Here is a 25,897-nt window from a genome sequence, read left to right on the forward strand (position 1 = left end):
AGGAAATGAGAGAAATGCCAAGAAGGGGAGTGTGCTAACTGTGGGGTAGATAAGCCTCTGAACTGAACATACTGTACTTGTCCAAATGATCAAACCATAGGAACAAACTTCAGTCTGTAACTTTAGCCTTATTATCATTTTAAAAAATTAACAGGGGGCTATTTACTGGGCACCAGCCATGTGTTGGCCTCCATATTGCCCTGAGTCCATATTTTGGTGGAAATAGTGCCAGCGTTTATATAAATGACTCCAAGCAAGTTCTGATCTTGAGTCTTCCCACAGTATACCATTAAACCCATGTCCAAATGTCTAGACTTTCATATGATCAGAAGAAAGGATCAGACATTTTTTCTGGCCTGCTTATAAGTCCATGAGTTTAAATGGAATCTTGATACTCGGATTAATGGAACAGAGATTAGAAATGAACAAGAGTTTGTTGTCTGAGTCCATGATATTCATTTCTTGGTTCCTCAAGTTCAAAGCTGAAATGATGAGAATTACAGAACCTTGTAGTTGCTAGATTTCATGTTCTGGGTTTGTTTCCTCTAGGCACCAGCAGCCAAGAGAGTGATTGTATATACCTTATAGTAGGACTTCTCAAACTTTATTTCTTTTTCATAATTTTAGTAATAGCTAATATTTCTTGAACACTTACTCTGTGACAAGGTGTTTACTCTGTCTTTATAGCAACTTAAGATGTAGACATTTTTACATTATCCTTATTTTTTTTTAAAACGGACTTCCCTGGTAGCACAGTATTTTGGGGCTTCTCTGGTGACTCAGATGGTAAAGAATCCACCTGCCATGTGGGAGACCTGGGTTCGATCCCTGGGTTGGGAAGATCCCCTGGAGGAGGGAATGGCTACCCACTCCAGTATTCTTGCCTGGAGAATTCCATGGACAGAGGAGCCTGGCAAGCACCCTGATGCTGGGAAAGATTGAAGGCAGGAGGAGAAGGGGACGACAGAGGGCGAGAGGGTTGGATGGCATCACTGACTCAATGGTCATGAGTCTAAGCAAGCTCCGGGAGATGGTGAAGGACAGGGAAGCCTGACGTGCTGCAGTCCACGGGGTCACAAAGAGTCGAACATGACAGAGCGACTTTCACACACAAGTATTTAAAAAACTGTTCTCTCTGTTTTTATTTTGGGCTGCACTGGGTGTCCGTTGTGCATGCAGGAGCTTGGCTGCAGTGCACAGGTTTCTCTCTAACTATGGCATAAAGGCTCCAGAGCCTGGGGTCAGTAGTTGTGGCACAGACTTAGTTGCCCTTCGACAGCATGTGGGATTTTAGTTCCCCGAGCAGAAATCGAACCAGAACCCCCTGCAGTGGAAGGTGGGTTCTTAACCTCTGACCCACCAGAGGTGGGTTCCTTATTTTATTGGACAGAAGGATTAAACAATATGCCCAAAGTTGCAGTGTTTTTGAAGGTTGAAATCCATATTCAAACCTGGACAATCTGATTCTGGGGCTAAACAACTACCTCCTCATTGCTATTACTTTGCCTAGTTTGTCTCCATAACGTCCAATTCCTGTCCCACCACCCGACAGTATTGCATTCTTATAGTCGCAAATAATCATCTAATCATCAGTTCTTAATGTCCCCTTCCTGACTTCTCTATAATTTTCAGGACAGTCTGTTTTGAAGCATTCCCTTCCCTTGACATCCGTAAATATTCTTGTTTCTCTTCGGCCCTTTTCAACACCTCTCTCCTTTTTGGACTCTCTTCCATTTTTCCCTCTAAGGGAGGGTTTGTCTCAAGCCTCCAAATCTGAGCCCCAATCTACACATAGTGCTTTAATCTCCTTTAGGAATAAAAGATCCTGAAAGGAAATTCTCTCAACAAAACCCCTTTTACACTGGTAGAGCGACAACTGTAGCTTCCACTCCAGGCCCAGCCTGGGGTTAGTGCTTCTCAGACTTTAATGTGCTCACGAATCTCCCGGGAATCTCGTTAAAATGTGGATTCTGTAGGTTTGGGGATGGGCCTGAGATTTTTGCGTTTCAAACAGGCTCCCAGATGACTGATGCTACTGGTCCAAGGGATATATTTTGAGAAGCAAGATGTTAGACTATTTTTTAAAAATATTTATTTATTTACTTGGCTGTGCTGGGTCTTAGTTGTAGCACTCAGGGTCTTTGATTTTTGTTACAGTATGTGGGATCTTTAGTTGCAGCATGTGGGATCTAATTCCCTGACCAGGGATTGAACCCGGGCCCCCTGCATTGGGAGCACAAAGTCTTAACCACTGGACCACCAGGAAAGTCCCCAGACTATTTTAAAAATTTGTAGAATACTTGCACATTGATCTAAAAGTTTGTGGATCTATAAATATAGGGTCCAAAAAAATCATGTATAATAATATGCTGGAAATGTTTCCCTTATCTTTTGAGAAGATTCACAATTTTTTAGACTCTCAGTGTCTTCATATTGAACATAAATCCACTTAGTTTTCTCTGTGGTGAGTATCCAGCAATTAAAAGGAGCCAAAATATCTACTGTGAAGATAGTGAGTAAGAAATTTCTGAGTTTTGAGGTTGATGGGCTCCAAAAGTACATCCCCAAGAATGTACAGGATTTTTCTTTTCTTTTCTTTTTCTTCTTAATATTAAACCTCATGAAGAAACTAGACAATCTCTTGAGAAGATAGAGCTTTTTGTTTTTATAATCAAGATTTCAGTTGTAGTGTTGGAGGCACTTTTACTAAGATTAATTAAGCTATTTGCAGATTTAGCTCTCAGAGAGGATTGCATTGGTTCCTTATTCAGCATCCATGTTCTTCCTTCTTTTCTATCAAAATGCAGTTTTGTGAAAGTATTACCCCTGATACCATGGAGCTACATGCTTGGGGATAACTGATGCCTCCCCAGCTCCAGCAGTGGATCTGGTCCACTGAAGGATAATCCTGTTCCTTTGGCCGGTTGTGACTCGGAAATGAGATCTAGAAGCTCCAAGGGGAGCCTCTTGGACACATTTTCTTACTCCTAGGAGAGATCCATTGGAGAGAAAAGTCTGTCCTCTGTATTTTATGAAGGTGCAAGCTCCGAAGCTGCCGAAATCATCTTGCAACCAGCTTGAGAATAAAGCCAACAACAGTGGAGAGATGGAGTGAACTGATACTATCATTAGCCACTGACTTAACCAATCTCACAACCCTCCTGACTCCTGGGCCTTTTTATATGTGAACTAATTTCTATTCCGTAGTATTCTGCCTAGTCTGGTTTGAGATCTCTGTTACTAATAATTGAAAACATCTTTCTTTTTTTTTTTTATCTTCACACCAAATAAAGTTGAGAAGGACAAGGCCTAGGGAGCACACATCCCTACATAACTTGCTCTTTGAATCCTCAGGAGGATCACAGTGCAGCTCGAATACATAACGATCTTATTAAAGCTGTAGAAACTCAGTTTGGTGACACTGAAATAACCAAGCACAATGATTCTCATCTGCTTGATGAATAGATGAATTTCTTGAACGTTAACAAAGTTTTCCCCCCAAAGATATTATTTTAAAAATAAATTTTCACATTACACTGATAAATCTGAGAACCAAGCAGCTTTTTAAAACATCGATTTATTTACTTTTATTTTCCATTTTACGTACTTTGTGTGGCTCCCGATGAGTGGCCCTAGATTATTCATGACTGCTTCTACTGTGCGGAGGTATATTTTAAGAAAAACAAGTCACCAGCCACTCTTTCTGCACTTTGAACACACACATCGCTAGAGTGGATACTGTTCAAATGTGAAAAATTAGAACTCACGATACAGTTCAGGCTGCTGCAATGCTTTGACACTGGCTTCTCCCAAAAGTAAATAGTCTGAGTTTGTTGATCTTTTGTTGTTAAAACTCCATTTGTGAGTGTTGTGAAACATGAAATAATCTGTACATTTGCAGCACTGAGAATGATGCTGTGTGAAGCAAAGTGGCTGAAGAATGACTTCTTTATAATAGCATATGGCAAATCTCTCTAATGAGAGGCAGTTTACTGGACAAGCCTACACGTGGTCCTTGACAGCAGGTGTCTGGAGAAAATCCTGTGAACATTTTCAAGTATACTGTTACTGGCAGTTGGCAAGAAAAGGGGGAAGAGCTGAATGTGGAGGACCGGACCAGAAAGGGGAAGAAAATGCAAAACGATAATGAAAGAGAGGGGAAAGAAAGAAAACCTAAAATCCCCAGCTCACCAGCTTGTTTCTGCATTAAGGAAGCGCATAAATAACTCCATTAGAGGGCACTAAACATGACATATTACCTCCATGGAAGAGAAAGGTCTTATTGTGCCCACACCACTAAGTTACCTAAGGCTCCTTTCTCAATAGAGAATGGATGCAAGTGACCAGCTCATGTCAGTGGGGAGTTTAATTAAACCACTCAACGCTGGTCTGCAGCAGCTGAGAATGAAATTTATTGGGGGAAAATATTCATTTGGACAAGTTTTACATGAGGGTTTTGCATCCCATGCTTAATGTCAAATGCAGGGCTGTCACTCATAATTGTGTTCTTGTGCGCTTGAACAAAGGTGCCTGGTCCAGGAGGTGAGTGGGGGCTGCCGTCAAAGCCACGTTGCACTTGCCAAGCCGGAACCCTGGCTGAGCCCTGCGTTTGCCGGGAGCCAGGGGCGCATTTTTTTTCATCCCACAAAGGTACTTTCTTCAGTTAAGCCATGGGCTCTCCCACAGGGGCATCTTTTACTAATTCGCCAGATGGGAATGAGGGACTTTTTTTTTTAATGGCTCTTTTTCTAATTGGTCCACCTTGAGAAGACACCTTTCTTCCCTCTTTGGCACAAAGGCACATATAAACGAACAGCTGCCCTGTTCAAGAAAGTTGAGTCTGCCCCCCAAATTGGACCCTAGGAAAAGACTAACATAGGCGATGGACATGGGGCTGCTGATGTGTAGGCAGGTTACGATTATACTTCGAGAACTCTTATTTTGGAAGGGTAGCCATGGGCTTGCTCTGTGCATGCCATTCCAGGAATTGGCCTAGTCTGCTGATGAAAGTTAATCAGTTGCACGAAGAAGGAATAGGCTTATGTCCCTGAAATGTGGACTCTATAGTCTTACCTTTCAGTTGCCACTAAGTGTCCCCTGGTCTGGTTGTCTTAGGAATGCAAAATGGGCAGAGTTGATGGGGAACAGTTTTTCTTTTATTCCATGCAACATATTACACTTTATGGATGACTAGAGAAGGAGTGAAAACAAAGCAATCAAGAGCAAAAGGAAGGACTTCCCTGGTAGTCCAGTGGCTGAGGTTCTGTCCTCCTGCTGCAGAGGGCCTTCATTCGATCTCCGGTTAGGGAACTAGATTGCATATGCCGCGACTAAGAGCTGGGGTAGCCAAAGAAGTAAATACGTAAGCATTCTTCTCCTTATCACAATGTTAGTGATCATTTTTTTAAAGCTCTTTCATTAATTCTTATGCTTTGAGAAAAGGCACAGTTCTCACAAATTCTATTCTTTACCAATGTGGTCAATTTTATTATTTAATATTTCTCCAATTGTTTAGTCTCCTTTCCTTATGAAAAGATTATACATTTTTACCCTGCAGTTCCCACTGGTTAAGAAATATTCTTCCAGCCTTCCCTGGTGTTGCAGTGGGTAAGAATCTGCCTGCCAATACAGGGGATATGGGTTCGATCCCTGGTCCCAGAAAATTCCACACATGGAGAAGCAACTAAGCCCTTGAGCCACAACTACTGAAGGCCAAGAGCCAAGAGCCCATGCTCCACAATAAGAGAAGCCACGGCAATGAGAGGCTCTTTACACAACAGAGAGTAGCCCCCAGTCACTGCAGCTAGAGAAAGCCCACACTAAGCAACAAAGACCCCATGCAGCCAAAAAATATTAATTAGAAAAAAAGAAGTCTTCTTCCTTGTCGCATTGGTATTGGGTTTGGCCATGTGACGTCCTTTGGCAGATGTGCTCAGATATAAATAGTTGGCATTTATATTTACAACACAGTCTTACCTATGCCACGGATTTGCTTCCCTGTGCCACTGAGGATGACATGTCCTTTATAAGGGCTGCTTCCCTAGCCTGGATCTGAGAATGAGAAGTCCTGTGGAGCAGACACGCAACCTACCTGCAGCCTACATGTAACACTAGTGCCAAAAAAAGCCTTTATTTGATACGTCACAGAGATTTGATGGGTCATTTGTTATTATGGCAAAGCTGTCCTAACGAAAATCTTACAAGAAGTGGCGTTGGCTTTTGGTCAGTGTATGGCAAGAAAACTTTAATTAAAGATGGCGGAGAATGGCAATCTACTGGATTGGCCAAAATGTTCTTTTGGGCTTTTCTGTCACATCATATGGAAAAACCTGAATGAACTTATTGGCCTACCCAATATGATATGGAGTGGTGACTATTAGGTGTATTGTCCATCCACAATCATTTGAAGGCAGAAATACAACTGAATGACTTTCGGTTAAGATGTGGTAAAACAGAATGTCCCTGAAGTACAGTAATTGCTATTAGATAGATTAGATTAGACAAATAACTAAAGAAGTGAACTCAGAAAAGAGTTATGTAAGCTGGGATGAGAGGGAAAAGAGAATTTAGGAGTGTTGAGATTTGCAGGGTTGAAATAGATAACCATTTCTTCCATTAACCAGTAAAGGATAAAATTTAGAAATGGTTTGAGTTCTGGGAGTAACAGCAATCAATTAAAACTTAATCTTGGTCAAAGGTCATGATGACCACATCCCTTGTTAAATCTCTAAATATATTATGGCATCCCCCTCCTGCAAAGAAATTGTCTCAACTGGACAGAGTGGATCAGAGAAAAGAGAGAAGGGCATGCTTATCTGATAAAAGACCAACGATCTTGAACTGCCTGTAAGGGAAGGTAGGGAGGAGTGTCTTGAAAAAAAACTGTGGGTGTGGCACAGGAATCTAACTGGAATCAGATAGGTATAGAGCGGAGAGTGTTTTGTGTATGTGCAGTGTGAGGGGGGAGATAGAGGGAGATAAAGAGATCGTCAAAAGAGCTGCCAGCTTGAATTAGAAGAAAAAAAGAAAAGACTGTTCAAGACATAAACGCAAACCTTTGGGTCCCTAAATATCTACAGGCAGAAAGCAGGCTGAGAAGGATGCTGACAAAGACCCTCAGGAGCCCTCTTTTTGACTAGTTCCTCTTCCCACCTCCACTCTAGTGAGAATTCCTTCCATTTTGGGGAGGAATCACCCTCAATATCTGGGTCAAACAATCACTCATCTCCCACCCTTGATATCTGATCACCCTGGCTTGCCTTCAGCAAGAACCATCTTACCTTGTTTTCGCAAGTACCTCTTGCCTTGATGTCTTCCTCTTAGTAATTTTCCACCCGCTGACCCCTCATTCTGCTCACTGACCATAAATCCCTACTTGTGCTTGCTGTCTGCAAGCCGATGCCAATTTCTCGCCCCTATTTCTGGAGTCTCGATGTCAGGAGTCTCAGCAACAATCGAAGTGGTCCTGAATAAAGTCTTCTTCACCATTTTAGCGAGTGTCCTTAGCAGTGCTCAACCACAAATGAGGGGATATTGTCCAGTGGCCTCTGCAGATGAGGTCAGGGAGGATAATAACAAAAGAAGCTCCGCTGGGAGGGCAGAGGCAAGAGCCATGGAGGACGCGGAACTGAGAATGACTGGTAGGAAGTAGAACTAGTGCTGGGTCCAGGAGCACTTACTCTCCACTGAGACAGAGGCCTTTGCAACATTTTGCCCCGGAGGTTAGCATTGTTATTGGTAAGTGACCAATACATCTCTCCGTTTCTTTCTGAAGGGTGTTTCTTTCTGTTATATTTCTGAGATACTACTATGTCTTGTGTTTGTAATTTGTGGTTTAGTCCATGTCTCTGAAGAGAGACTCAGTTCAGTTCAGTTGCTCAGTTGTGTCCGACTCTTTGCAACCCCATGAATGCCAGGCCTCCCTATTCATCACCATCTCCCAGAGTTCACTCAGACTCACTTTCATCGAGTCCGTGATGCCATCCAGCCATCTCATCCTTGGTCGTCCCCTTTTCCTCCTGCCCCCAATCCCTCCCAGCATCAGGGTCTTTTCCAATGAATCAACTCTTCGCATGGGGTGGCCAAAGTATTGGAGTTTCAGCTTTAGCATCATTCCTTCCGAAGAAATCCCAGGGCTGATCTTCTTTAGAATGGACTGGTTGCATCTCCTTGCAGTCCAAGGGACTCTCAAGAGTCTTCTCCAACACCACATTTCAAAAGCATCAATTCTTCGGCGCTCAGCCTTCTTCATAGTACAACTCTCACATCCATACATGACGACAGGAAAAACCATAGCCTTGACTAGATGGACCTTAGTCGGCAAAGTAATGTCCCTGCTTTTGAATATGCTATCTAGGTTGGTCATAACTTGTCTTCCAAGGAGTAAGCGTCTTTTAATTTCATGGCTGCAGTCATCACCTGCAGTGATTTTGGAGCCCAGAAAAATAAAGTCTGACACTGTTTCCACTATTTCCCCATCTATTTCCCATGAAGTGATGGGACCCGATGCCATGATCTTCGTTTTCTGAATGTTGAGCTTTAAGCCAACTTTTCACTCTCCACTTGCACTTTCATCAAGAGGCTTTGAAATAGAGACAATTAGGAGAGCCTGGACTTTTGAGCGCAACTGGATGGAATTGCGCACATGTGTGGAGGACGAGAGCAACTCTCCATGACCCAGCGGGTGGACTAAGGTAGACTGTGCCATTGTCCCCTCTCTAGTTACTCTCACTTTTCCTTAAAGAAGATGATTCATTCACCTTCACTCATTGCCATGTGATTTGCAGGAACCCTCCCCGTCCTCCCTGCCACCATAGGAGGGGTGAACTTTGTGGAAACAAGCAAAGACCACCCAAAGGAGAACAAACAGAGGCTATTTATTCAGAGGCTGCTACATAGCAAGGCAGTCAGCCTCCATCACTTGCCTTTGGCAGAGAGTCAAAGGCAGGCAGGGGAGCGGGAGAGCTATTTTACAGTGAAAGAAAAGGAAGGCTTCAGGTATACTGATTGAGGTTGTTGGCACAGAGACCCTGGAGGCAGGCTCGCTGGAAACGGGGAATGTTGTGTGATTGGTTTGGGAGGATATTTGGCTTCTCTGGTCAATCCTGAGTTGGAAGCAGGGGCAAAAAAATCTGGCAATCATTGACCAAGCACTGACCATGTGGAGCTGATTGCTACAGATGTTGTGGTTTGGCTTCCTGGGCTGGTTGCTGCCGAGGTTGGAGGTCAGGGTTTTATTGCGTAGGTCTGGCCATTATCCACTTGTGTGTTCAGTCTCCACTTTATCTCATTGACACTGAGCTTAGCAACGGGAATTCTTCAGCCAGTAGGATGTGAGTGAGCATCCTATATGTCACATTTGAGGAGAAGGCTGGAGAGCCATTGTATGTTTTATTCTGAACTTCTTTCCCTTCTGCTGTGAGACTGGCATTTCTGATGTAAGGGGCTGCTTCTTTAATCAAGGTTCCAGACGGTGAAGACACGTGGAGCAGGGCCATTGCCTACCCTCTGCCAAAAACACAGCTGCAGTGGACCTGGAGTCCCCATGAAATGTCAATGAAAAAATAAACCATTATCAATTGAGTTTCCATCTTTTTTTTTTTTTTTGGTCGAGTTGCACAGCTTGTGGAGTCTTAGTTCCCCAACCAGGGATTGAACCCTGTGCCCCCTGCAGAGGAAGCACAGAGTCCTAACCACTGGACCACCAGGGAAGTCCTGAGGTTCCTTGTTTAAGCAGAGAAGCTAACTAATGCAGTCATCCTAGATCAGAGAGACTCTGATGGCTCCCAAGCCTAAATAAAGAGTTAAAGGCATGTTTTATTATATATTAAGAAACAGAATATCTGCACCAATGAATAATCATAATAAAGATATTGATAACAGCAGCTACCATCTATGTAAAGTAAGCTTGTTTGAAGGCATTCAGTCGTGTCTGACTTTGTGACCCTCTGTCAATGGAATTCTCCAGGCAAGAATTCTAGAGTGGGTAGCCCTTCCCTTCTCCAAAGGATCTTCCCAACCCAGTTATCCTGTATTGCAGGAAGATTTTTTTTACCATCTGACCCACCAGGGAAGCCCACCATCAATACTTAGTCATTTTAAAATTTCATGTAGTTCATGAAAAAAATGTCATTTACCAGAAATTCTCTTAAGAATCTGTCTTTCTAGAATAATACTCAAGTGACTGGCAAGTAAGACTGGGAGGATGTAGATGGGACAGAACGCCTCTGAACAAGTAGAGGGATGGTTCTTTTAGGTCATGGTTGAACCAGAGAAAAAAGGAGACAAAGAAAAGAGGCAGACAGGAGGTGGAACCGGTGAGGTGGGAAACCCTGGGGCTCCGTGTGGTCTATTAGCCCTTCCCTCTAAATCTCAAATACGTTTGTGAAACTGATGCAATGTCATGGTGAGAAAACTTCGTGAACCTGCAAGGGATATTCTGAAGTTGCCTGATGGGTGTAGAAATATCAAAGTAGAGATAACTATGGCCATGGGACATTATAGGAAGTTATAGAAAGGGATTTTAATGGTCACAGGCTGAAGAGTTGGATTAAATTTCTTGAGTCTTAGAGGGCTGCTATTGGTAGAGAAATGATGTTAACCAAAGCCTATGAGTAAATACTATTCCCATTTCACTGATGAGGAAACTGAGACCCCTAACAGTGGCATAACTTGCCTTGAATCATGCAGTGAGAGATTTGAACAGATGGGATGAAAGTCTGATATGAATTCTTTTAAGGCTTTGCTCTTTATTCTGTTATTCTGATTCCATGTGAAAGGTAAAACTTGATGATACATTTGTAGCCTCTCAGGAAAATTTTAATGAAGGTAATTATTTAGGGCAATTTTTACTACAAATTTTCCTTTTTTAATGAAATTTTAGTATTGTGCCTACTTGGCTGTATTCAACACCCCTTTTAAAAACCACAAATTGTTCATGTCACTCCTGGCTTAAAACCCTGTGGAGGTGAAGGATCAAGTCCAAATCCCTTCGTGGGGCCCCCACGTCCAGGCTGACCTGGGCTACCAGGCCCCCCCTCAGCTCACACCACACTCTGCCTCTGTCTGAGTTCCAGCTGCCATGGCTTCCTCAAAGGCACCACTGTACTCTTGCATTTACCCTTTTCCTAGAAGGTTCTTTCCACTAATCCCACACTCTTCTCATAAAAGAAGGGAAAAAAAGACTTTCATGGAACTAAACCCGACTCATCTTTCAGGTTTCAGTTTAAATATTTCTCTTCAGTGTAACCTTTCTAACTCCCTGTCCATTCCCTCCAGATTAGGTCGTGTCCTTTTGTTAACCATTCTTATAGCTCTTTATGGTGGTGGTTTAGTCGCTGAGTTGTGCCCATTTTTTTTGCCACCCCATGGACTGTAGTACGCCAGGCTCCTCTGTCCATGGAATTTTCCAGGCAAGAATACTGGAGTGGGTTGCCATTTCCTTCTCCTTTATAGCTCTTGCCCTTCTCCTTTGTAAGTACTTACCTTTGGTTGTAACTATCAATATAAATCCCTATGATCATTAGCTTAATGAGAGGCAGTAGGGTTATCCTGTTTACAAGAGAAAGCGATGAGGCCACATTGCCTAGCTTCAAGCCTTGGTTGTGGCACTTATTAGCAGGGAGGGCCTGGCCCTGTTGTGTAAGAGCTGTGTCTTCTTTTCCTCTTCTGAATAATGGACATGAAATAATAGTACCTACTTCTGGAAAATCACTGTTCCTCTCCCATCTCAAACAGATCACTTTTTAATCTGATTTTATCTATTCATCTTAATTGAAGGATAATTGCTTTACAGAATTTTGTTGTTTTCTGCCAAATATTGGCATGAGTCAGCCATAGGGATACGTATGTCCCCTCTCTCTTGAACCTCTCTCCCATGTCCCTCCCCATCTCACCCCTCTAGGTTGTTACAGACCCCCCGTTTGAGTTCTCTGAGTCACACAGCACATTTCCATTGGCTATCTATTTTACATATGGTAATGTAAGTTTCCATGTTGTTCTCTCCATACATCTCACCCTCTCCTTCCTCCACCAACCCCGCCCACCCTGTGTCTATAAGTCTATTCTCTGTGTCAAAATAGATCACTTTTGATGTGTGGGATTTTTCTCCCCATAACAGTACAACTCAGGGACTTCCCTGGTGGTTGAGGGGCAAAGACTCTATGCTCCCAATGCAGGGGCCCGGGGTTCAATCCCTGCTCAGGGAACTAGATCCCACATGACGCAGCTAAGAGTTCTCATGCTGCAACTAAAGCTCTCACATGACACAACTGAGATCTGGCATAGCCAGATAAATAATAAAAATAAATATTAAAAAAATTAAAACAAAAAGCAATGCAACTCAATTTTCAGGTGAAATCTACTGGATGTCCCACAACTTAACTCAGTTATGACTCTGCCCAGAATTTGCACAAACTTCATAAGTTAAGGGCTCAGTCCAACTAGACCATGTCTATTTCAGACACCCAGGCACAGTTGGTGGGTCCCCAGGGTACCTACAGCTTTTGTCTGACATGGCTACAAATCTGGGGTTTCCATAATCCCTTCCTCAGGCTTAGCGATATGCTCCAATGGCTCACAAAACTCCAATAAACATATATTTGGGTTTTCCAGGTGGTGCTAGTGGAAAAGAACCAGTTTGCCAATGCAGGAGACTTAAGAGACACCGGTTTTATCCCTGGGTCAGGAAGATCCCTTGGAGAAGGAAATGACAATCCACTCCAGTATTCTTCCCTGGAGAATCCCATGGACAGAATTAGCCTGGTGGGCTACAGTCCACAGGGTTGCAAAGGGTTGGAAATGACTAAAGCAACTTAGCACACATGCATGCCCCATTTTATTACAAAAGAAACAGAGGCATGACCGGATGAAGGGGTCCACTGGCGAAGTCTAAAAGGGCCCTGAGTTCAGGAGCGTCTGTCCCTGTGGAGCTGAGTTTTGCCAACCCAGAAGCTCATCAAATCTCTTCATTCAAGAGTTTTTATAGGGCCTTAATTCCCAGCCCTGCTCCATCCACCACTTCTGAAAAAGATTGGTGACTGGGGCTGACCGTTATCTCTTAGTCTTTCTGGTGACCAAGCCCGCTGTGAAGCTGTGTAACATAAACTCAGATGTGATCCTTTCTCATATGGATGTTATGAGTGCTAATTGAGTCAGTTCTATGGAGTGCTTTGTTGTTTTTTTTTTTTTAATAGTTTAAAAACATATATCCTGACCCAATTTATTTACTTATTTTTATTTTTAATTTTTTAAACTTTTTGACCACTTGGCATATGGGATCTTAGTTGCCTGACCAGGAATTAAATCCAAGCCCCTGTAGGAGAATCATGGAATCTCAAGCACTGGACTGGTAGGGAAGTTCTTCTATGGAGGGCTTTGTATGAAGAGGGATCATTCTTCAATTTAAGTGAGAAACAGACTTACTCTTACAATAGTTTCCCTGGAGGTAAAGCAAATCAAAAGATAAATAATATAGGCAAGTGCACATACATCTTTCAGGACTGAAGGAAATTAGTATACTCAGAGATAAAGAGATTGAAAGGGTCATTTTGTAATATGGCTTTTTATTGGAGGTAGAATGGTATGGTTGTGAAAAACTAAGTTTAAAAAAATGACTTTCAGTATCCTCTGATCTACTTGATGAATGATGTGTAATTATTGCTTGTTAACCAATATGAACGAAAGTTATTTAAGCTGAAGGTCAAAAACTTAATACAATAATTTAGTCAGGGAAAAACATATTGACAGAATCTAAAAGACAGAATTTTATTTGTTAAATAGTCAGTCATGTGATACTTTATAATTTCTTTCATTTCTGTAGTCGACAACTATAGCTTCTTGTGCATTAGAATAGCCAAAACAATTTTTAAAAACATCCTTTGAAACTTACCCTACCAGATAACAAGGCTTATAAAAATGAAGACAATGGGTTGCTGCTGCAAATATAGAAAAGTAAGCAATCAGAAGCTAGAGGACCCAGAAAGAGTCCTGTGAGTATATAGAATCCTGGAATAGGACAGAAGCAGCGTAACAATTGGTGCAGGAAGAATGGACGATTTAGCAGACAATTGTCCACATGCAAGACATAAAACCACATTTCTGTCTCTTAGATCTACAGAAGTAAATTCCAGACCAGTCACAGAGGTAAGGATGAAAAAGTTCAAGACCTTAAAAGAACACATAGACAAATATCTTTATGACATGTAAAAAAAGATTTCTTAGATAAGACAAAGAAGCGTGAATAGTGAAGGAAAAGCTTAATACATCTAATGTGAAACTTTGTTGTCTAGCAAAAATAACTTCAGTAAAATGAAAAGGCATGCCACTAGATAGAAGATATTTGCCATAGCCAAGATTTAGTAGCCTTACTATATAAAGAACTCACATAAATCAATAAAGAAATAAGCAATTCAACACAAAAATGAGCAGATTCACTGAATTTGTTCCTGTGGACTATAGCCTGCCAGACTCCTCTGTCCATGGGATTCTCCAGGCAAGAATACTGGAGTGGGTTGCCACGCCCTCTTCCAAGGGATCTACTCGATCCAGGGATCTCCTGTGTCTCCTGCATGGGCAGGTGGGTTCTTTAACTAGCACCACCTTGGAAGTCCAGTAATTTCTTTCTCCAGAACTGAGGGACAACCTTATATGGTTTAAACTGGTAATATCTGCTGCTGCTGCTGCTAAGTCACTTCAGTCATGTCCGATTCTGTGCGACCCTATAGACAGCAGCCCACCAGGCTCCCCTGTCCCTGGGATTCTCTAGGCAGGAATACTGGAGTGGGTTGCCATTTCCTTCTTCAATGCATGAAAGTGAAAAGTGAAAGTGAAGTCTCTCAGTTGTGTCCGACTCGTCACGACCCCATGGACTGTAGCCTACCAGGCCCCTCCATCCATGGGATTTTCCAGGCAAGAGTACTGGAGTGGGATGCCATGTCCTTCTCCAGGTAATATCCGCTGCTGCTGCTAAGTCGCTTCAGTTGTGTCCGACTCTGTGCGACCCCAGAAAGTGAAAAATGAAAGTGAAGTCGCTCAGTCGTGTCCGACTCCTAGCGACCCCATGGACTGCGGCCTACCAGGCTCCTCCGTCCATAGGATTTGCCAGGCAAGAGTACTGGAGTGGGTTGCCATTGCCTTCTGCCCAGGTAATATCTAGTACAGTTTAAAATGTATACAATTGTCCCTCAGCTATGGGGAGACTAGTTCCAGGACCCAGCAGGTACCAAAATCTGTGGACACTCAAGTCCCTTATATAAAATGACATAGCATTTGCACCAAACCTTTGCACATCCTCCTGTATACTTTAAATCACCTCTAGATTACTTGTAATACCCAATGCAGTGTAAATAGTTGTTAATACAGAGCTAGAGCTATGTAAGTAGTTGCTGGTGTGTGACAAATTCAACTTTTGCTTTTTGGAACTTTCTAGAATGGAGGGATGATATTTTCAATCTGTGATTATTTGAATCCACAGATGTGGAACCCATGGATATGGAGGGCTGACGGTATATGCCATGACCCAGTTAGTAGACTCCTGGGTATATACTGTGGAGAAACTGACATGTGTGTGCTCTGTATCAATCAAGGTTCATTTTCAAGGAACAGAATCTATTCTAACTATAAAGCAGACGCGTTTATTAGAAGTTATTTAATGGCTTTAGAATTTTCAAGAAGGCTAAAAACTCTAGGCTGGGTTTTCAGAAATGACTCCCCCAAATCATGGAATTGGGTCAGCAAAGGAGCTGCCACCTCGTATATGGTCAAGACACCTCTGGCTCCAGAATCTTGTCGCTGCTGTCAGAGTCAGTAAGTTGTCACTGTCATACTCAGGAAATCATCACAGTCAGAAAGTTACTGCTATTTCTGCTGGATCCAGATCAATGCTGTGTCTGCTGTGATCCACAGAACAGATCAACAGAACAGATACCTTGCCCGGCTCTCGACACCTGCAAAGCTCATGACTGGCCGCTGGGATGCAGCCAGCACACGTGGCATGATCATGCTTGCCAGCAGAGAATACTGAGCACAGACAGGCAGGCTCTGCTTCCCTTTTGTGTCCCAAATCTTGAGTTCATCTGATTGGCAGAATGTGAATTAATTATACATAATCACTAATTTCTGTGATTCTTCTTAGAGAATTTGTATTACCTTTGGTTTGCTATTGTGGAAAGGACTGGTAGTTCTGGAAGTTTCCATTTGGCTTTTCTGCCATATATAATGGGCTTCCCTGGTGGCTCAGATGGTTAAAAAATCCACCTGCAATGCAGGAGGCCTGGGTTCAGTCCCTGGGCCAGGAAGATCTCCTGGAGAAGGAAATGGCTACCCACTCCAGTATTTTTGCCTGGAGAATTCCATGGACAGAAGAGTCTGACAGGCTGCAGTCCATGGGGTCGCAAAGAGTCAGACATGACTTAGTGACTAACACAATAGCCATAACTCCAGAAGTCAGAAAGCTATGTGAGGATTCTTCTAGCTTTTTTTTTTTTTCCAAGTCTGCATATAGGTATGGTGATATAACCACAAGATGTGTTCAAGAACACACTGGGCTCAGTGTGAGATCAACTTGGATCAAAGTTCCGTGTATCGCTTGACCACAGTAAGTCCCCCTTCTTAATAGTTGACCACAGGAGCAATACTGGACCTCAGGGATTAGCATTTACTTAGAGTCAGAGCCAAATAAGTCTTTAGATAAAAATCTAGATAGTTCCCTTTTCCCAGGGCACAATTATGATAGTAAATATCAACAGGTCTTTGGGGGCAGCCTAGCTGGCATTTATAATATGGCTTATGGCCATGTCTCAGCTCTCAGCTTTTCTTCTTCAGGTGATCCTGGCTTCCTCATTCATGGGACTCTGGTTCTCACATCTTGGAACTGGGCCAGCACCCTTCATTCTCTATCATTTTGATTCAAGCCAGGCCTCCATTTATCAGTCAAAGAGGCTTTGGGACTCTGTTGAGTGGTATGGAGAATAGAGCGAACTGCTCTATCATCAAACCCTTGCTTTCTTTTTTTTTTTTTTTTTTTTCATTTTAAGTAGATGTTAGGAAGCTCATTTTATTTTATTTTATTTTTTTTTTATTTTATTTTTTTAATTTTAAAATCTTTAATTCTTACATGTGTTCCCAAACATGAAACCCCCTCCCACCTCCCTCCCCATAACATCTCTGTGGGTGATCCCCATGCACCAGCCCCAAGCATGCTGTATCCTGCGTCAGACATAGACTGGCGATTCAATTCTTACATGATAGTATACATGATAGAACAAACCCTTGCTTTCTATGTAATGAGTCTATTCCTTATCTCTAGTTGTCACCTGCTGGTCTTTGCTACCCTGGGTTGGCTTTGTCCTTATTTAACTTGGGTTCTATTTCTGAGTGACTTCCCTGGTGGCTCAGATGGTAAAGCATCTGTCTACAGTGCAGGAGACCCGGGTTCAATCCCTGGGTTGGGAAGATCTCCTGAAGAAGGCAATGGCACCCCACTCCAGTACTCTTGCCTAGAAAATCCCATGGATGGAGGAGCCTGGTGGGCTACAGTCCATGGGGTCACAAAGAGTCAGACACGACTGAGTGACTTCACTGTCACTGTCAATGTCTATCTCTGAAGAAATATCACTGCCTTGATTCCCCAACCTGCAAAAATTGAGGCTGTGATGATTTCCAATGTTTTGGTAAAGAGAGGTCCTCTGAGCACGTTCAAGGCCCACAGCTATGAATGAGTAAGTCAGGCAGGTACGTTAAGCTTTCTCCGACTTCCCTACCTCCCAAAGTCTCTGAAAACTTTCCTCTACCTTATATCAAGAAATTTCTAGTAACTAGCTTTATTTAGTGTAGGCCACTGCTGAGTTCAGGTTCAGTTAACTAGGTAAGTGGGCACTTCAGACTACTTCCAGCTCTGAGGACTAGAGCACTGAATCCAGAGTCTCTGGTGAGTGCATCTATGTTCAGCCTCAACCATCACTCTCAGAATCCATCCTCATAATTCTCTAGGTATTTATCCATTTGTTTTGCTTCTTTAAATTTAATGAGTTTGTTTTTACGGGAGTATAGTTGGCATGCAAGTTTGTGTTAGTTTCAGGTGTACAGCAAAGTGATTCAGCTATGAGTATGTTTCTTCAGATGATTTTCCATTATAGATGATTATAAGACAATTGAATATAGTTCCCTGTATAGTGCTATTTTTAATATATTTTATGTACAGTAGTTTGTATCTGTTAATCTCATACTCCTAACTTATCCTTTCCCTTTCTCCGCTGGAGAAGAGAATCGGTACCCACTCCAGTATTCTCTCCTGGACAGTTCCATGGACAGAGGAGCCTGGGGGGCTATAGTCCATGGGGTTGCGAAGAGCTGGACACGACTGAGTGACTAACACTTTCACTTTCACAACCATAAGTTTATTTTCCACATCTGTGGGTCTCTTTCTATTTTGTATGTAGATTCATTTGTATTATTTTTAGATTCCACATATGAGTGACATATAATATTTGTCTTTTCCTATCTGACTTACTTTACTGATTATAATATTCTCAGGTCCATCCATGTTGTTCCAAATGGCAATATTTCATTCTTTTTTAAGGCTGAGTAATAGTCCATTGTATATGTATAACACATCTTCTTAAGCCAATCATCTGTTGATAGGCCCTTGGGTTATTTTCTGTGTCTTGGTTATGCCTGGGTAACATAGTTTTAAGCTTTATAACTATCTTGGTTATTGTAAATAGTGCTCTATTCGATAGTAATTTTGTAGGATCACTTTTATAAAGAGAATAAGGTATTTTAGTCTTTTTGTTGTAACTGGAGTTTTGTTTTATTGATAGTTTAGAAAATTCCTTTCATCTTTACCACTCATTATTGATAATGCCGTGTAAAGTTTTAGAACTATTGCCAAATTGTTTAGAAAACTGAGAAAACCACTGTCAAATATCTCATTTTTTTATATGAACTATAAGATTTGGAAGTTTTCTACGGACTGGCCTCAGGCTCTGTCAAGTTTTAAACTTTGCTGTTCTTCTGCCACTCAGCGGAATGTACAGGCATGTTCAGACTGCGGTATGATGTTTGGATCTGTCTTCTCATATCACAAAGCCAGATGAGATCATACACTGGGCATTAGGAGACATCGTAAACACAAAACTGTGCCTGTTCATCTAAATGTACACCTAACTCAGTTTTTTCTTAACTAGACCCCAAAATGCCTAACGCCACACCATCAACACTGGAAGCAAGTGTAACTGAGGGGAAGTTTGAGTGGAAAGAGACGGTAGCTTTAATTTATAGTAGTTAAAATATCTTACTTCTGCAGTTTTTATAAAAAACACATAAATCCATCTCTGATGATACAGTATTGAGTAAAATCATTAGTAGGATGAAAAGATAGACCCTTGGTTGAACTTTCAGGTATGACGTCCAAAGCTACAGTAGAGAACAGATGACTGGGCCATAAACCCAAACCATCCAACCTGCTGAGCAAGAAACTGCCACAATCAGAAGCTGATCACGTCATCAGGAAGCAGTTGCTGCCGCTGCCAGTTCCAGACCCACAGCAGAGCTGCCGTGATTCACACTGACAAAACGGATACATGACACCCTGCCTCTCAAACCTCATGAGTAACTGGACATTAGGACCCCTTCCATCACTGTGTGAGAAAACCCAGTACCTCCACGACCACATTTATCAGCAGCAGCAGAAAAGGCAGGCATGCGGAGTCTATCTTACTACCATGTTGAACACCTTTCACGGTTGCCTTTGATTGGCCAGACCTAATCATACGTGGATCTCGTGCGATGAGGCAGCCTGGTAAATTTTTTAAAATTGCGATTTATTCATTTTGGCTGTGCTCAGTCTTCATTACGGCACATGGGCTCTCTCTAGTTGTGGCACCCAGGCTGAGGAGCATACGGGCTCCCTAGTTGTGGCACCCAGGCTTAGTTGCTCATGGCATGTGAGATATTAGTTCCCTGACCAGCGATCAAACCCACATCCCCTGCACTGGAAGGTGGATTCTTAACCACAGGACCACCAGGGAAGTTCCCAAGTCTAGGTAATGTAGTTTTAAGCCTTCTAAGATAACTGAATTAAAGGAAGCACACAGAAGGAGCACAGAATAGATATTGTTCACCAAGGTAGTGAATGAAAAACAAGAGGTGCAATAATAGCTTACATTTATTGGAAACTTTTGATGCTCTCATTTTAAAAAAGCAGGAAGAAGGAAACCCCTGAGCATTCCCTGAAAGACATATGTCTAATTAAGTAAACTGGTTTATTCATATAATCATCCTATTCAACTGTTAAATTGAATGAACTGGAACTAGATGGATGAATAGGAATGTATCTTAGAAGGATAATGTTTTTTCATGAAAAGCAAGTTGCAGAAGGATTCATAAAGAATGATAATTTCATGCTAAGTACAAAGAGGAAATCAATACTAAAAGATACATATGTAATAAAGGTATAAAAATGGGCTTGAGACTAATCAACAGCACATTCTGGAGAGAGTTCCTGAGTGATCTAAGGAAGTGGTTACTGGAGTTCTTGATTGCATGCAGGTTTTGCTCAATCCCAGGGGACACTCTTCACATAGAATGCAATGTGTTATCACCCATAGGGGTCATTCACATTCCATTCCAAGAATAGTACCTTCTGCAATTGCTCCACATGGCAGCCCCATGCTCTGTATTTTCTGCTGACAAGTGTGCTCAGTAGGCTGTCTGTTTTTTAAAAGCTGGATGAAATGAGTATACCATTGTTCATTACAATATTTTCTACAAATTTGTATAGATAAGAAAGGTTTTATAATAAAATACACTATGGATCACAATACAAAGTTCTAATTTCACTTTTGAAATTCTGTGTAGGCCGATCTGGGAAACAGCATCTTTCAAGTTGATAAGTTTGATAGCCATGTTCCACTTCACAGCTCTTGTTCCTAGAACTTTATATTGAGTGATAAGACATACCTTTTTTCAGTGATAGGCCTCATTTTAGCAGTTCTTTGGCATTATGAACCAAAAGAGGCTAAGAGAGCAAAGCCTAAGTGTGTGATAAATGATCCTAACTTTTAGTGAGAATTTTTAAGAACTGACTCATGGCATTTTGAGATTATTAATTTTCACTGGCCTTACTGCTTGGGCTCAGGATTCTGATAGTTGAACAATAATTTTTCTAGTTGAATTTTTTTCCCTTTGTCTTAAATACAATAATGATAATTATTATTGCTAACATTTATTGCGTGCTTAATGATGTACTAGGCACTGTTGTAAGTCCTTTATATGCAGTAATTCATTTAAATCTCACAACAATTTTAGGAGGTAGGTGCTTTTATTATCTTCATTTTACAGATGAGAACATTGAGTAATAAAGGGTAAAGAACTTGTCCTAGGTCATAAGACCAAAAAAGTGATAGGGCTGAACCCAAGTATCTTGTTGTTTTAGTCACTAAATCTTGTCCACCTCTTTTGCAACCCCATGGACTGTAGCCTGCCAGGCTCTTCCATCCATGGGATTTCCCAGGCAAGAATACTGGAGTGGGTTGGCATTTCCTTCTCCCGGGGATTTTCCCAACCCAGAGACTGAACCTGTGTCTTCTGCACTAGCAGGCAGATGCTTTACCACTGAGTCACCTGGGAAGCCTGAATCCAAGTTTAGCTAACCCTAAACCTTTTGTAAGTGTTCTATCTCTAAAACATATTTCCCTAAATTCTCTTAGATAGTTTTTCACTCAGATGCTGTAGAAGTAGATTCCCCACTTTCCCAAAACCCCCACTTTCCAGATTTATGTACCTTAAATATTTAATACTATAGGAGATATAACTTTCATCCAGGCAAAAAAGTCACTCTAGAATATCAAGTTGAAGATTAGTCAGTAAACAGAGGAAATTCTAATGTTACTCTGGAATCCAGTAAAATTTATATACACCAAACCCACACATCTTTGGAGTGAGGATTTCTGAATATTAGTTTCCTATTATTTACATGGTCTGGTGAATATAGCTTTTTTGAAAATTCCAAACCTATCTCTCACTCTGCCTTTTTGGTTTGTATAACCAACTGTTTGACCACTTCTAAAATTACTCTCCAAAGCTACATGGAAGAACCACCTCAAACATTCCCATCTGGTGCATTTATCAGGGAGAAAGACATCTGGGGAGAAGCAAAGTGTATTCATGGAAATATTATGTTTTCAAAAACAAACAAATATGCGCAGTGAGACCTGGGGTCCTGGTTCAAAGATTTGGGATATTTTGTGCATCGTTTGTATGTGTGTGAGCCAAAGCCTTCCTATTTTTAATAGTTCATTTTAGAGAGATTAAAAAGTGATTTCTCTGAATGTTGACAGAGAAAGAAAACTCAAAGAGGCCCTGTACACTCAACCTTGGCCCAGCGCAGTAGCCAGGGGGTTAGAGGTTGCTGTAGCAATGACCTATATTACGTAATGCCTCCCATCTGCCCACAGATGTGTGAGTTTGCTCAAATGTCTTATTAGATTTTTATTACACTTTCATACAGCTCCAGCCCATCTGCATTTGCCAGCCTGGGTGCAATTTCTAAACTACCTAATCCATTAGCTATTCAATACATGTAGATATATATTGAGATACATTCTCTGACCAGGTCCTTGGTACTGTTTGGGTGATACCGACACACGTTTCATGGATATAATAAGTAAAATTGATAAGGGGGTGATGATGACAGAGATGTCTGTCTGGGTCAACTCAGAGCCAACAAACCTTTAAATGAGAATTAGTGTTGTGTGGTTGATAACATTCATCTTACTCCCATCCATTCATCATCTGATCTTCAAGGAAACAAGACAAGGAAAACAATAATAAAACAAAAACAGTTCACATCAACTTTGCCGTAGTTCAGGCATCTTTAACAAAAATATCACAGACTGGGTGGCTTATAAACAGCAGACATTTATCTCTCTTTTGGAGGGTTCTGTAGCCCAGATTGTTCTCCAGACAGTTTTGGAGGCCAAAAGTCCAAAAAGGAGGTGCCAGAATGGGTGGGTTCCAGGGAGAGCCTTCCTTGGGGTTACAGACAGCTGACTTCTCCTTGTACCCTTGCATGGTGGATGGCAGAGAGGGGAAGAAAGCTCTCCTGAGACTCTTTTAAGGGCACTAATCTCACTCACAAAGAATTCACCTTCATGGACTCATGTAATTGTAATTACCTCTCAAAGGCCCCACCTCCTAATACCATTACATTGAGAGGTAGGGGTTTTGGGGGCCTGGTTTTAAATATCCACCCATTGTGGTTTATTCATATACTGGGAAAACAATACCCAGTTGTGGATGTGACTGGTGACAGAAGCAAGGTCCGATGCTGTAAAGAGCAATATTGCATAGGAACCTGGAATGTTAGGTCCATGAATCAAGGCAAATTGGAAGTGGTCAAACAGGAGATGGCAAGAGTGAACATCGACATTCTAGGAATCAGCAAACTAAAATGGACTGGAATGGCAGAATTTAACTCAGATGACCATTATGTCTACTACTGTGGGCAGGAATCCCATAGAAGAAATACAGTAGCCATCATGGTCAACAGAAGATTCCAAAAAGCAGTACTTGGATGCAATCTCAAAAATGACAGAATGATCTCTGTTCGTTTCCAAGGCAAACCATTCAATATCACAGTAATCCAAGTTATGCCCCAACCAGTAATGCTGAAGAAGCTGAAGTTGAACAGTTCTGTGAAGACCTAGAAGACCTTTTAGAACTAACACCCCCAAAAGATTTCCTTTTCATTATAGGGGACTGGAATGCAAAAGTAGGAAGTCAAGAAACATCTGGAGTAACAGGCAAATTTGGCCTTGGAATACGGAATGAAGCAGGGCAAAGGCTAATAGAGTTTTGCCAAGAGAACGCACTGGTCATAGCAAACACCCTCTTCCAAAAACACAAGAGAAGACTCTACACATAGACATCACCAGATGGTCAACACCGAAATCAGATTGATTATATTCTTTGCACCCAAAGATGGAGACGCTCTATACAGTCAATGAAAACAAGACTGGGAGCTGATTGTGGTTCAGATCATGAACTCCTTATTGCCAAATTCAGACTTAAATTGAAGAAAGTAGGGAAAACCACTAGACCATTCAGGTATGACCTAAATCAAATCCCTTATGATTATACAGTGGAAGTGACAAATAGATTTAAGGGCCCAGATCTGATAGACAGAGTGCCTGATGAACTATGGACGGAGGTTCATGACATTGTACAGGAGACAGGGATCAAGACCATCCCCATGGAAAAGAAATGCAAAAAAGCAAAATGGCTGTCTGAGGAGGCCTGACAAATAGCTGTGAAAAGAAGAGAGGCGAAAAGCAAAGGAGAAAAGGAAAGATATAAGCATGTGAATGCAGAGTTCCAAAGAAAAGCAAGGAGTGAAAAGAAACCTTCTTTAGCAATCAGTGCAAAGAAATAGAGGAAAACAACTGAATGGGAAAGACTAGAAATCTCTAAAAGAAAATTAGAGATACCCAGGGAACATTTCATGCAAAGATGGGCTCGATAAAGGACAGAAATGGTATGGACCTAACAGAAGCAGAAGATATTAAGAAGAGGTGACAAGAATACACAGAACTGTACAAAAAAGATCTTCATGACCCAGATAATCATGATGGTGTGATCACACACCTAGAGCCAGACATCCTGGAATGTGAAGTCAAGTGGACCTTAGAAAGCATCACTACAAACAAAGCTAGTGGAGATGATGGAATTCCAGTGGAGCTGTTTCCAATCCTGAAAGATGGTGCTGTGAAAGTACTGTACTCAATATGCCAGCAAATTTGGAAAACTCATCAGTGGCCACAGGACTGGAAAAGGTCAGTTTTCATTCCAATCCCAAAGAAAGGCAATGCAAAAGAATGCTCCAACTACCGCACAATTGCACTCATCTCACATGCTAGTAAAGTAATGCTAAAAATTCTCCAAGCCAGGCTTCAGCAATACATGAACTGTGAGTTTCCAGATGTTCAAGCTGGTTTTAGGAAAGGCAGAGGAACCAGAGATCAAATTGCCAACATCCACTGGATCATGGAAAAAACTAGAGAGTTCCAGAAAAACATCTATTTCTTCTTTATTGACTATGCCAAAGCCTTTGACTGTGTGGATCACAATAAACTGTGGAAAATTCTGAAAGAGATGGGAATACAAGACCACCTGACCTGCCTCTTGAGAAACCTATATGCAGGTCAGGAAGCAACAATCAGAACTGGACATGGAACAACAGACTGGTTCCAAATAGGAAAAGGAGTACATCAAGGCTGTATAATTGTCACCCTGCTTATTTAACTTATATGCAGAGTACATCTTGAGAAATGCTGGACTGGAAGAAGCACAAGCTGGAATCAAGATTGCTGGGAGAAATACCAATAACCTCAGATATGCAGATGACACCACCCTTATGGCAGAAAGTGAAGAGGGGCTAAAAAGCCTCTTGATGAAAGTGAAAGTGGAGAGTGAAAAAGTTGGCTTAAAGCTCAACATTCAGAAAATGAAGATCATGGCATCTGGTCCCATCACTTCATGGGAAATAGATGGGGAAACAGTGGAAACAGTGTCAGACTTTATTTTTGGGGGCTCCAAAATCACTGTAGATTGTGACTGTAGCCATGAAATTAAAAGACGCTTACTCCTTGGAAGAAAAGTTATGACTAACCTAGATAGCATATTCAAAAGCAGAGACATTACTTTGGCGACTAAAATCCGTCTAGTCAAGGCTATGGGTTTTCCTGTGGCCATGTATGGATGTGAGAGTTGGACTGTGAAGAAAGTTGAGCACCGAAGAATTGATGGTTTTGAACTGTGGTGTTGGAGAAGCCTCTTGAGAGTCCCTTGGACTGCAAGGAGATCCAACCAGTCCATTCTGAAGGAGATCAACCCTGGGATT

At 41.8% G+C, this 25,897-nt stretch overlaps 1 non-coding gene across 1 annotated transcript; it reads right to left on the bottom strand.

The window, feature by feature from the left end:
- Positions 1 to 2,193: 2,193 nt before the first annotated feature.
- Positions 2,194 to 2,266, bottom strand: TRNAG-CCC (transfer RNA glycine (anticodon CCC)). Its single transcript has one exon. It is a non-coding gene; the product is annotated as a tRNA-Gly (tRNA).
- Between the last annotated feature and the right edge of the window lie 23,631 nt (positions 2,267 to 25,897).

The sequence above is a fragment of the Capricornis sumatraensis genome, chromosome 17, assembly GCF_032405125.1.
Source record: "Capricornis sumatraensis isolate serow.1 chromosome 17, serow.2, whole genome shotgun sequence".
In the NCBI taxonomy this organism is placed as follows: Eukaryota; Metazoa; Chordata; class Mammalia; order Artiodactyla; family Bovidae; genus Capricornis; species Capricornis sumatraensis.